The following is a 10,694-nucleotide window of genomic DNA, read 5'->3' on the forward strand; positions in this document are numbered from 1 at the left end:
TTTAACACATTCAAGCGAAGTGGCACTCATACATATTTATTTTATATTCAGGTAGCACATAATTAACAACAAACAATCAAGCGCATAGTGTAGGTGGAAGCCTGAAATTAGTTGGTATCGGGTATTTAGTCGCAGTCGTAATTACAGCTGTCTGTGTCACCGGAGCTGTATGCCGCCATTACGGAAATTACACCCGGCCCCGCACTGAGCTAATCTTTGACATCGCTCTGAATTCTCTCTAGGATTATCATTATTATCTACAAAGTAAATACTATGTACATTTTTCAAATTCGTAAAGATTATTTATTTACTGTCAGCTTAAGGCAATATTAAACTACGCAGTCTCCCTTATACGAAGGCTTTAATCAAATCTCTACAACATAGACTTTAGAAATAGACATAGATTATTAATTTATCTAGACTTAAGTGCCTAGGTAAAATTTGGCTAAGCCTAGCCTAGCCCTATAATAGAAACTGTTGAAATAATTTCCTCTTCTTCTATCTATGTATATTATTAAACAAGCCTATAATCTTTCATTTGCGCAAGAAACACTACCAAAACTAAAATGTTATCATTAAATGCGACCTTTGTTTAACATAATCTTGGTATAATCTTCCTAAAGCTGTAAATCCTTCCGGGTAAGAACAAAAGAGTGTTGTCACTATTATAATTGTGTGAAAAAGGCAAGTTATGGACTCAGAACCATCCGGCCATGATGATAATAGTCTGGCAACATTTGACAATAACCATTTCATAAATGCAAATGAGTACAAAAAATACAACAATAAAATAAGGTTTAAATTCGCTTCTTTTCTCACTAAAAGCTTCTGGTTTTGAAAGTACAATGGTGAATGGGTGGATTAGTTTTGGGTGTTACCTTTTAAAGATTTGTGGTGTGATGATAAGATTCATGGGTATTTTGGTTATTAGTCACGGGTTATCTGAGATTTGATAAAGCCTTTTGTTAACCGGGGTAAAGACAAGATTCACGAGCATATATTGAATCGTTACATTTGTAAATTATTTATGTATTTTGTAACCACATTTAAATAAATATACAATCGATTATGCTATAACAAAAAGATAGTAATAATCATAAGGTGTATAAAGATAGAAAATAAAGATCCGACACATTCGTTTAAAAGAAAAAAACACGGTCAGTTTAACATAGACAAATTTAAATAAGTATATTTAGCCTACGTATAATGTTACTAAATAAAGAATGTTGGCTATTCAGGACACCTTCTAATTTAAATAAATATAACTACAAAATATGAAAGCTTGAATTGATAAAGTTTATCTTTTTTAATTCTATTGTCCATGTCAATATTATTTTTAGGCTATAATAGGTGTGATCATGTGCTGTGCCGATTATGATGCGCCCAAGTGTCAGGCAAATATTTGTTCGACACTGCGAGCCGATTTTATACTAATCCCGATACGAGGACACAATTTGTTTACACAAAAAATAGATAGTTATACATTCGTGGTTCCGCATACAAATTCATTTAATGATTTTTTTACTTTTAATCTTTCCACAGTCCAACTAAAACCTTACGAGTGCTGGACATTTTTTTTACTTTACATAACGTTGATTTATCGACTGGATTTCATAAGTTACGATAGGAAAGCAAATATAATTTATATATTTTATTCCTACGCAAATTATAACTAGTTCGTATAAAAATAATCGGTATTTTCCGGTTTCTTAATTCGTTAGTCATGGAAACCGATTAGACGAAGCTACTCGAATAAAATAGTTTCTCGAACTACGAAACCCAAAAGCATTAGTGAAGTTAGCACATAACATGAGTGACAATGACACGGGTACAATGGCATTCGGGACCCCTGCTATTTATTTGCACTGAATTATCCCGCCATAATACCTATACACAATAAATGGTGTTACTTTTTATTTGGCCACTGGTGTCAACGTTGACGCTATGCCTCACGACAGAATTGCGGTTCAGCTGTGTTGGAGTTTAATGTGTGTACCTCATCAACCTATTTTGTTAACATAAGTAAAGCCAACCTAATACGTGGTCAAACAATAGATTATAAACATTAATATTTAATTGTGGTATGGATTATGTTACAAAAAAAAGGGATTTGAAATACGGTATTTTGAACTAATTTCTTAAAGAATACGGAACGGAGAAATCAGTGTCAATCAATCAAAACTTGATGTTATTTAGTTTAAACTTAAATAAAATTCATTGTGCATGTTATCCAAATAATAGAATATGGATATGTTGAATGGCTTTTAATTAATGATTAAGTGCGGTAGTTAGAATAAATAATAATAATAATTAAGGTACCATTTATTACTTGAAACATTCATCCATCTTTAAAAAACACCGTTTTATACAAAAATATTTTTCTTTTTTTTCTTTTAATATAGGAAATCATACCTTCAACTGGCTGAATTAGGATAAAATGCTCAAGATAGATAACTTCTTTAAGCTCGGCATCCCACCTTGCAAGACGACGATCTCTCTTTCGGTCTGGTGGCTCTTTTTATAATTGTTATAAAGGAGTAGAATGAATTCAATATCAATCGGACATTTTACACACAAATTATTATTGTAGCGATTTTAATATCTCATTAGAAAAGACAGAAGTGCATAAATGCTGATTCTAGAGTAAAAAGGGTCCTTATGTCACGTCTATATAAACTTGTACATAGCCATTAAGCAGTAACAAATTGTACAATCGCAGAGGGAAGTCATTTGATCGTAATGGCTGCCAGCACAAGGGGTGCCTAATAAATCAAATTACTAATATGCACGTTACGTTGTAACTGTCGCTTCGGTTCGTGACTATTGTTAATATTTTGTCTTATAGTTATTCTATTATATGTATAACAGTTTCTACCGAATTGCCATTACCCGTATTAATTAGCTGTTATAACTAAAGGAGACGAAAGAGTTGTTTAGTTATTAATGCAAATTGACTTTTTATTTTATTATTGTCAGGGTATTATTATGTTTATACGAACATTAATTAGTCGTTTTATATACACTTACAAAGTTTATAAATTCAAATAAAAAATAAATCAATGGCGCTACAACCTTTTAGGTCTGGGCCTCAGATTTCTGTATCTGTTTCATGATCGTTTGGGAATTGAATAGGCAAGTAGGTGATCAGCCTTTTGTACCTGACACACGCCGTCGACTTTTTGGGTCTAAGGCAAGCTGGTTTCCTCACGATGTTTTCCTTCACCGTTCGAGCTAATGTTAAATGCGCACATAGAAAGAAAATCCATTGGTGCACAGCCGGGGATCGAACCTACGAACTCGTGGATGAGAGTCGCACGCTGAAGCCACTAGGCCAACACTGCGCAAATTCTAATATACCGATTTGTTTTCCCTCACTTCTACACTCACGGAGTAACGTTCCAGTATATTTAATGGATACAAATAGTTGCAAACATTACACGAACTTTACATCGCAAATACGGCTTTTTTGAAATACAATATATATGATTGAATAATATGTGTTTTAATTGATACATATATTAGAAGTGGTTCGACTCAAAAAAAAAATGTTCTATATTTATTTTTCACAAAAACATAGTACAGAAACAATTACAGTTATTTATTATTATAAATAAATAATTGTATTTCCTCTATTGAGGGAAATGCTTGTTTGTGTGATACTGATGCAGGCTAAACGTAAGATTACCTGTGTTATAGATTCGATTTAAACTAGAGTTTTATTCCCGTATTAATGTTATAAATAAGTTATGTATGTAGGCATAAAATATGTTTTATTTTTGTAATCATATGTTGCATTAATTGATTTGTATCTTTCAAATTATATGCAATTAAGTGAAATATTTATTTACACGTTACACATATTCAAATATCCCTACCAAAGAAGGTTCTATGACCATTATACGTTTAGAAATTTTGAAAAGATTATTATCCCAAACAATTATCCTATTACTAACAATTAGTTAAGAGTAATATGAAACTATTTGTGGTCACAATAATGATAATTCCGTAAATTATACTACAGAGAGATTGAAAACCTTTATTTCGTTGTGGTAAGGGTGACTTTTGTACGAAATAGTTTTGGGTTGGCATCGTCTCCGATGTCGTAACTTGATGCTGTGGGTAGGTTTTGATACTTCATGATTCTTTAACAATACGAAATGTCTGTTTGAATTAAGGGGAATGCTTGAAATACAATCAAAGAAATTCCATAGATAAAATCTTTTATAAATTACGATTACATATTTAAACTTTTTAGAAATATTTGGACTTATTGAGATAATTTGTAGGTTTTGACATCTCTTATTATAATGGCATATTTATTTATTAGTAATCTGACAGCTAACATAATATAAAACAAAACACTTAGACAATATACAAAGCCAAAACACATTACATTTATAAACAATATGTATGAACCAGAAAACATAAGTACATTATGAGACAAAAAAATAAAAGAAAACTAAAATTGTATACGAGAATCAATACTTAATATTTCAAATAAAAAACTAAATTGTTTATTCTAAACAAAGTAAAAGTCTTCCCGCTTGTTCAAATATTTCCCCACAACCTCTTTGGTGAGGTGAATATGAAATACAGTTCCACAACTGCTTCATGTATTGTAGTGTAAGTTATAATAAAACTATATTTGAAATATTTTTAAGAAATAGATAATAGAAGATTAACCCATCCAGCATTCCGATACGAACAGCAAATACCGTTATGTATTGGCTAGACGCAAAAATAAATATCAACGTTGTCTAAGTAAATCTTATTATCTATAAAAACAAAAATTATAGGTTTTTATGTGCTCAACGACATAATAAGCCGCCATATCTCTTACTTCCGTCAATGTTCCTCGATTTTGTTTCCTTTGGAGTAGAGACTACCCCACCCCACGAGGGTTCAGTGCACATGCGCTAATTAAAGATTTAAGTTGGCGTCTGGTATATAGTACCGGTGACCTCAGAGCTGGTGCCTCCCTCAACGAATAAGTATGGCAATACAACGAGGAAATGCTGCCAGCGTTAAAGATAGTGTACAGATAGTGGCACAGGGACCAAACTTTTTAAATTTGTTTTATTTTCTATTTATTAATTTTTTAAGTGTTATTATTATTACTATGTAGGATAAGAAATTTATATTTATTTATTAGTTAAAATTATACTATAAGGCATTAATTACCGTTAAATATCGTTAGTAGAAATGAATTATCAAATAAATAACTATGGTATAAATAAAACAGACACAGTTAGAGACACATTTTTTAATGATTTTGGTGTTTTTGAATTTGTCTTAAAAAAATATTTATGAATAAAAAAGTAGTCAGGCTTTTAGATGTACCGGGGAGGAATCATGCTCATAAACCAGATAAAACAAAGCAACGGAATGCGTTTCGTATTAAAGAAATTAACTTAACTTTAGAATTAATATAAAATCATAAATCTGCTCAACAAAAGATGTCGCAGAGCGGAAAATAATGAACGACAAAAATATATGTGTCCTACAACACCTATTTGGTGATTTCTTTAGATTTGTGGCGTCTTTCGGGCCATGCGGTAGTTACTAATATTAATTATTTCATCATGTTATAGATCACTGCCGCGTAATTCTTTCAAGGGTTCCGGTCATTAAATTTTTAAAGACAGGGTGCCTTTATAGCGTGGGCGAGTATTCAGACCATATATGTTTTTATTTTATGACATTGTTATAATTGATATGACATTTGCATGCCTATTTATATATGGCTGATTATGCGGATATTTGTAGTTGATCGATCTAATTGTACCTACCACTGTCTTGGCAAAGAAACGATTTGTTATTTATTATGATAACAGATTTAAACACTGTTGTCCGCAACGCCGTGCATTCACAGCATTCCTTCCAAAGTTCATTTAAAACCAAATGAAGATCGCACAACGTACAAGACTATGTATTATTTTTTTAGTGATTTTAAGATATAAACGCTCTTATAACACAGCTTAGATGTTACAACTCTGAGAGCAGCAGTTACTATGTATTTTCTGTGGATATGCGATACGGAGAATAATCTGTATATATACTATTTCGAGGTTTGATTATTTAGAATTGTATAATAATTAAATCTCAAGGGTCTTGTAGGGTTCATGAAAATCGTACCAATTCAAAAACCGGCCTTCCGAGCCTTCCGGCAGAGCGAGTGTCCATGGGCCATGGGTATTATAAAATACTTCTACCCTTTTTCATAGTTTATGCCAGTTTTTATCATTAGAATAAAAAGTATATACCTATTTTTTATTAGTTTGTGTTGTTAGATAAGTTTATACAAAGAATAGTTTACGGGTTCTTAAGCTATGAGTTACACGATCTGAATTAGTTCTCTCTTCCATTATACATAAATTAATATCTTGAGAATTAACAATTTAAGTCGGTGTGAATGCTGATTTCTTTTACGATAACGGATAGTTACGTACCTTAAGTGCATTATAATGAATTCGCTATCAACGAAATCTCGTACATTGTTTGTTTTGTTACGAATATGCGTAAGCGCAGTTTAAAAGCATTTAATTTAGAACTATTTGTTTTACTAGTGCAGCTGAACTAGCTGAAAGTTTTTATACGCAGCTTAGGTTGTTAAAAAGAGCTAGATGTTGGTCTGTATGAATGTATAAATATATATAGTTCGAAGTTTTAAGAAATATTATTTCTTGTAAAATTTATGTTCAACATAATTGTCATGTATTTAAGAATAGATTAATTGTAACTATTTAACATACGCTCGAACGGTGAAGGAAAACATCGTGATGAAACCGACTTGCCTAAGACCCTAAAAGGCGACGGCGTGTGTCAGGCACTGGAGGCTGATCTTACTCAATCGATAGACAAATGATCATGAAAGAGATACAGAAATCTGAGACCCGGACACATAGATTGTAACATACCTATACTATAGAAAATGCATTATATATGTAGTGTACATAAATAAATAAATAAAAAAGCTAACATAACATGTAAAAAACGTAAGGACTAAATGTTACTGACTCCCGTATGTCAAAAATGTATTAGATTTTGTCAAAGTTCGGGAGTCATTGTTCACCCTAAGTCTCGATTTTGAATTGAAACCGGAGTATTTTTACGTAGAAAGGGTTAACGTTATTTATAAATACACAAAAATAATTTTACAATGATATGAAATGGAATACACAGCCTATGTAACAAATTCTATCACTTTCTTATCCCACCCTTCAGGAACAGACCTTTAAATATTAATAACAATAGTCAATACGTATCTAGCTGTGTTCAAAATGGCGTCCCCTCAGCGCGACATAATTGCGTTTTACAATGAAGTTGACATAATAACGTAGCGATACGCGCACCGCGGGGCGCATCCGTTACGAATATGGCCGAGTGATTTTTATATTCTATTTAATATTCGTATGAAAACTTCCGTTGTGAACTTAACATTTATAGATTATACAAGTTAATCTAAAGTTGGCTTTTTCTCGTCTTCAAAAGTTTATCTTACACCGAATAATAAACGCTTAAATGTGTCAAAGAGGAGGAGATAGTTATTATAAAGAATATAGATCTTATCTCTTTTACACCTTGATGGGATATGAGACAGACATTGCTGTTTTTGTTCATTCAGGATACCAGATTTCGGTGTAAAACACAATTCGCGAGCACTTAAACCAAGTCCTTATGATCAAATTAATGAAGCCAAAACTGAAAACATTGGAATAGATAATTTAATAGTCATTATGGAATATTTATGAGTAAAATACTTTGACGGAGTGTAGTGTTTATTTATATATTTTATCACGCCTTTTTCTTGAAGATACCACGCATGTCCACTTGCTACATAAACCTTCCTCTCTCGCTTCAACCACTTTCATGACATTCACCATGCATGCTCGGTTATTTTAAACGTGTCTAGTACCTCCTAGATTCGGTACTACAAGGCCTAATCAACCAGATTTCAAAATCCACGGTTAGCTTATATATCCTACTGGTAAATCGCTTCTCCTTCAACCGTTCTACATAGCCAACTAAGCATTTCCTTTTGTACCCTTGTCCTCTTTTAACCCACACTGCCCACGTATCTCACTACTATTTATCCTGCCACGCAATGTTCACCTCACATACTTCTAACCGCTCTCATTTTCACTATGATTGTTTCTCTGCAACATCCAACATAACTAGAGTATAATAGATATCTCATAAAGGGTAGGTAGGGTTTATTTGACTCGCATCCAATGAATTAAACTTATTATTAGTACTTACATAAAACTGGAATAATAAATAACTATTTTTGCTACTAAATATGTACATAATAATTAAAACAAATATTTTTGCTTGGGATAACAAAATTTTATTAACGACACGCTTAAGCTTCCATTCACTCTCAACCCTGAGGTCGTGCGTTCAGATTACGGCTGTGCAACAATGGAATTCTCTATCTAGTCCGCAATTAATACTTGGTGTTGGTTGTATGGTGATGGAAAACATCGATATACATTAGGCCTACCGTATTGTCTGCTTACTGGATATATAAGCGTCACTGGATTATTTTATACTAACTTCCCCCGCGTGATTTCGTCTTCTGTAAAATTTAATTCTAACATGTAAACATCGTTAAACGATACAAATCGATTGTAACATTGTAATGGAATTGAACGGGATAATTTATTTAGTTAGTAACGCGAGGCTATTGTCTCAGGTTTCAGTTGGTGGTAGAGGGTTTATGTAGTTATTCCGACCAATTAAACATTGATAATTTTGTAAGCTTTATTTATATGGTTTAACATAAAAAGTGTAATATGGAGACTGGTTTTACTGGATTCACACTGAGCTTTTATTTATAGGCCTTCGTATCTGAAAATAGATCCATTGTCATGGAATAGGTCTTTGACAAATTGACGCACATGTCAAAGTGACATTTGAAATGTTAGGCCACAAAGTAATTTGTGTGGCATAAAGTCAAAACTATTGCCATAATATATACAAAAAAGTAATTTGTGTTTAATAATCAAAATATTATAGAAATGATTACGTATTTAAATGAATATAATTACAATTATATTTATTTATTTATTTACAAAAGATTGCCAACGCTTGGCACACTGATATATTGTTACTTTAAAAAAATAAAAGACAAGATTTAATGTGACAAGCACTTATAGGCAGACTTAAACACGAAGACAAAAAAAAACATCGTTTCATAAATTTATTAAGAAAAATTATTCAAAGTGTGATGGGAGTTTATTAGAATTGTGCATTCTGGATATCGATGAGTTTTGGCGAAAACGCGTTCTTCTGAAACGAGGGACAAATGGGATGACGGGATGTCTGGAGTATCTAGAGGATACACGAAATTTGGTTAAATGGTTAGGGAAGTCCACCTGATTGTGAAATATCTTAAACGCAAATGATATGTCAATGAATTTTCTACAATTCTCGCATGACAACATCTTAAAGTGGTAACCGGGTTTCGTATGGTGGCAACTCTTTTTTTTAAAATGACACTGGATGCCTATTGATAGATGATTTGTTGTAGACTTTGGAATCATGTCGTCCGAGAATACTTCTAAAACTTTTTAGATAAAAAGAAGGTTAAAACTGACACAGTTTTTATGCCACGTTAACAATGTGGTATGAAGATTACGTAGAGGCGTCTAATCTGACGGCTTAGTGGATTCACAATGGGCTGTCGATCGTGGAGGCGTCCGGCCGAGCTAATGCCTCGCAATCCGCTTACTGCGTGGACACGCGTGCGGCTCAAGCAAGAGCTAGAAGCGTTATAATATTTAACCTGAAAATAATTATAGTATCAAAATAGTGTCTATGTATCAAAATTGTCTTTGGTTCTTGTCTATGTCGAATTAAAAGTGTTCCGAATATAATTATTATTTGCCTAGATTATTAAACAATTTAAAAACACAGTTCTAGCGTACTTCCGACCTTAGCGACCTTGAGGTCGTAGGTACTGGCTGGGCACCAATGCACTTTCTGACTATGTGCGTATTTAACACTCGGTCGTACGATAAAGGAATATAGTGAGGAAACTGGCATGCTTTAGACCCAAGCGGACGGCCTGTGTTAGGCACAAGGCTGATCACCAACTTACCCATAAGTAAAAAGAAATATCATGACATAGAAGTTTTAGTGTAAAAGGTTGTGGCGCCATTGGTTTTTGGGAGCGCATGTTATTATTTAATTGAGCAATGTATTAGACAAATATAAAATACCTTAAAACGCTTCTGCCAGTAGTCTGTACCACAACATGTGGAGCGTACAATTTTAAGAAGTGTCTCAACTTTCAATAGTGATTTCCCACTAAACGATGTATTGATGTGCTTTGTGTACCAGATAATATAGACATGGATCTGTGGCCACGGTCTATGTCCAGTCTTAAAAGCGATCACTGGTCTGTGCTCAATTATCTTTGTATCACTTTGTCTATGGTATTTGGTATACACCTGGATTGTGTTGACAATTTACGTGCAAAAGGTGGCATTCATAGATTTACTATGATAGTTGTGTTTTTATGTTTAGGTATATCATTACCGATCTCAATACAATATATATATATTAATTTTTTTTTATGTCAAGGATTGTTCATTTACATTTTAATTTAATACATTTGCTAAAGAATTGACAATTGTTCGTGACAGTTCCGGGTTTTATTTATTTAAAAAAATATCCAATATTCTAAAGCG

Source organism: Pieris brassicae, chromosome 2 (assembly GCF_905147105.1).
Source record: "Pieris brassicae chromosome 2, ilPieBrab1.1, whole genome shotgun sequence".
In the NCBI taxonomy this organism is placed as follows: Eukaryota; Metazoa; Arthropoda; class Insecta; order Lepidoptera; family Pieridae; genus Pieris; species Pieris brassicae.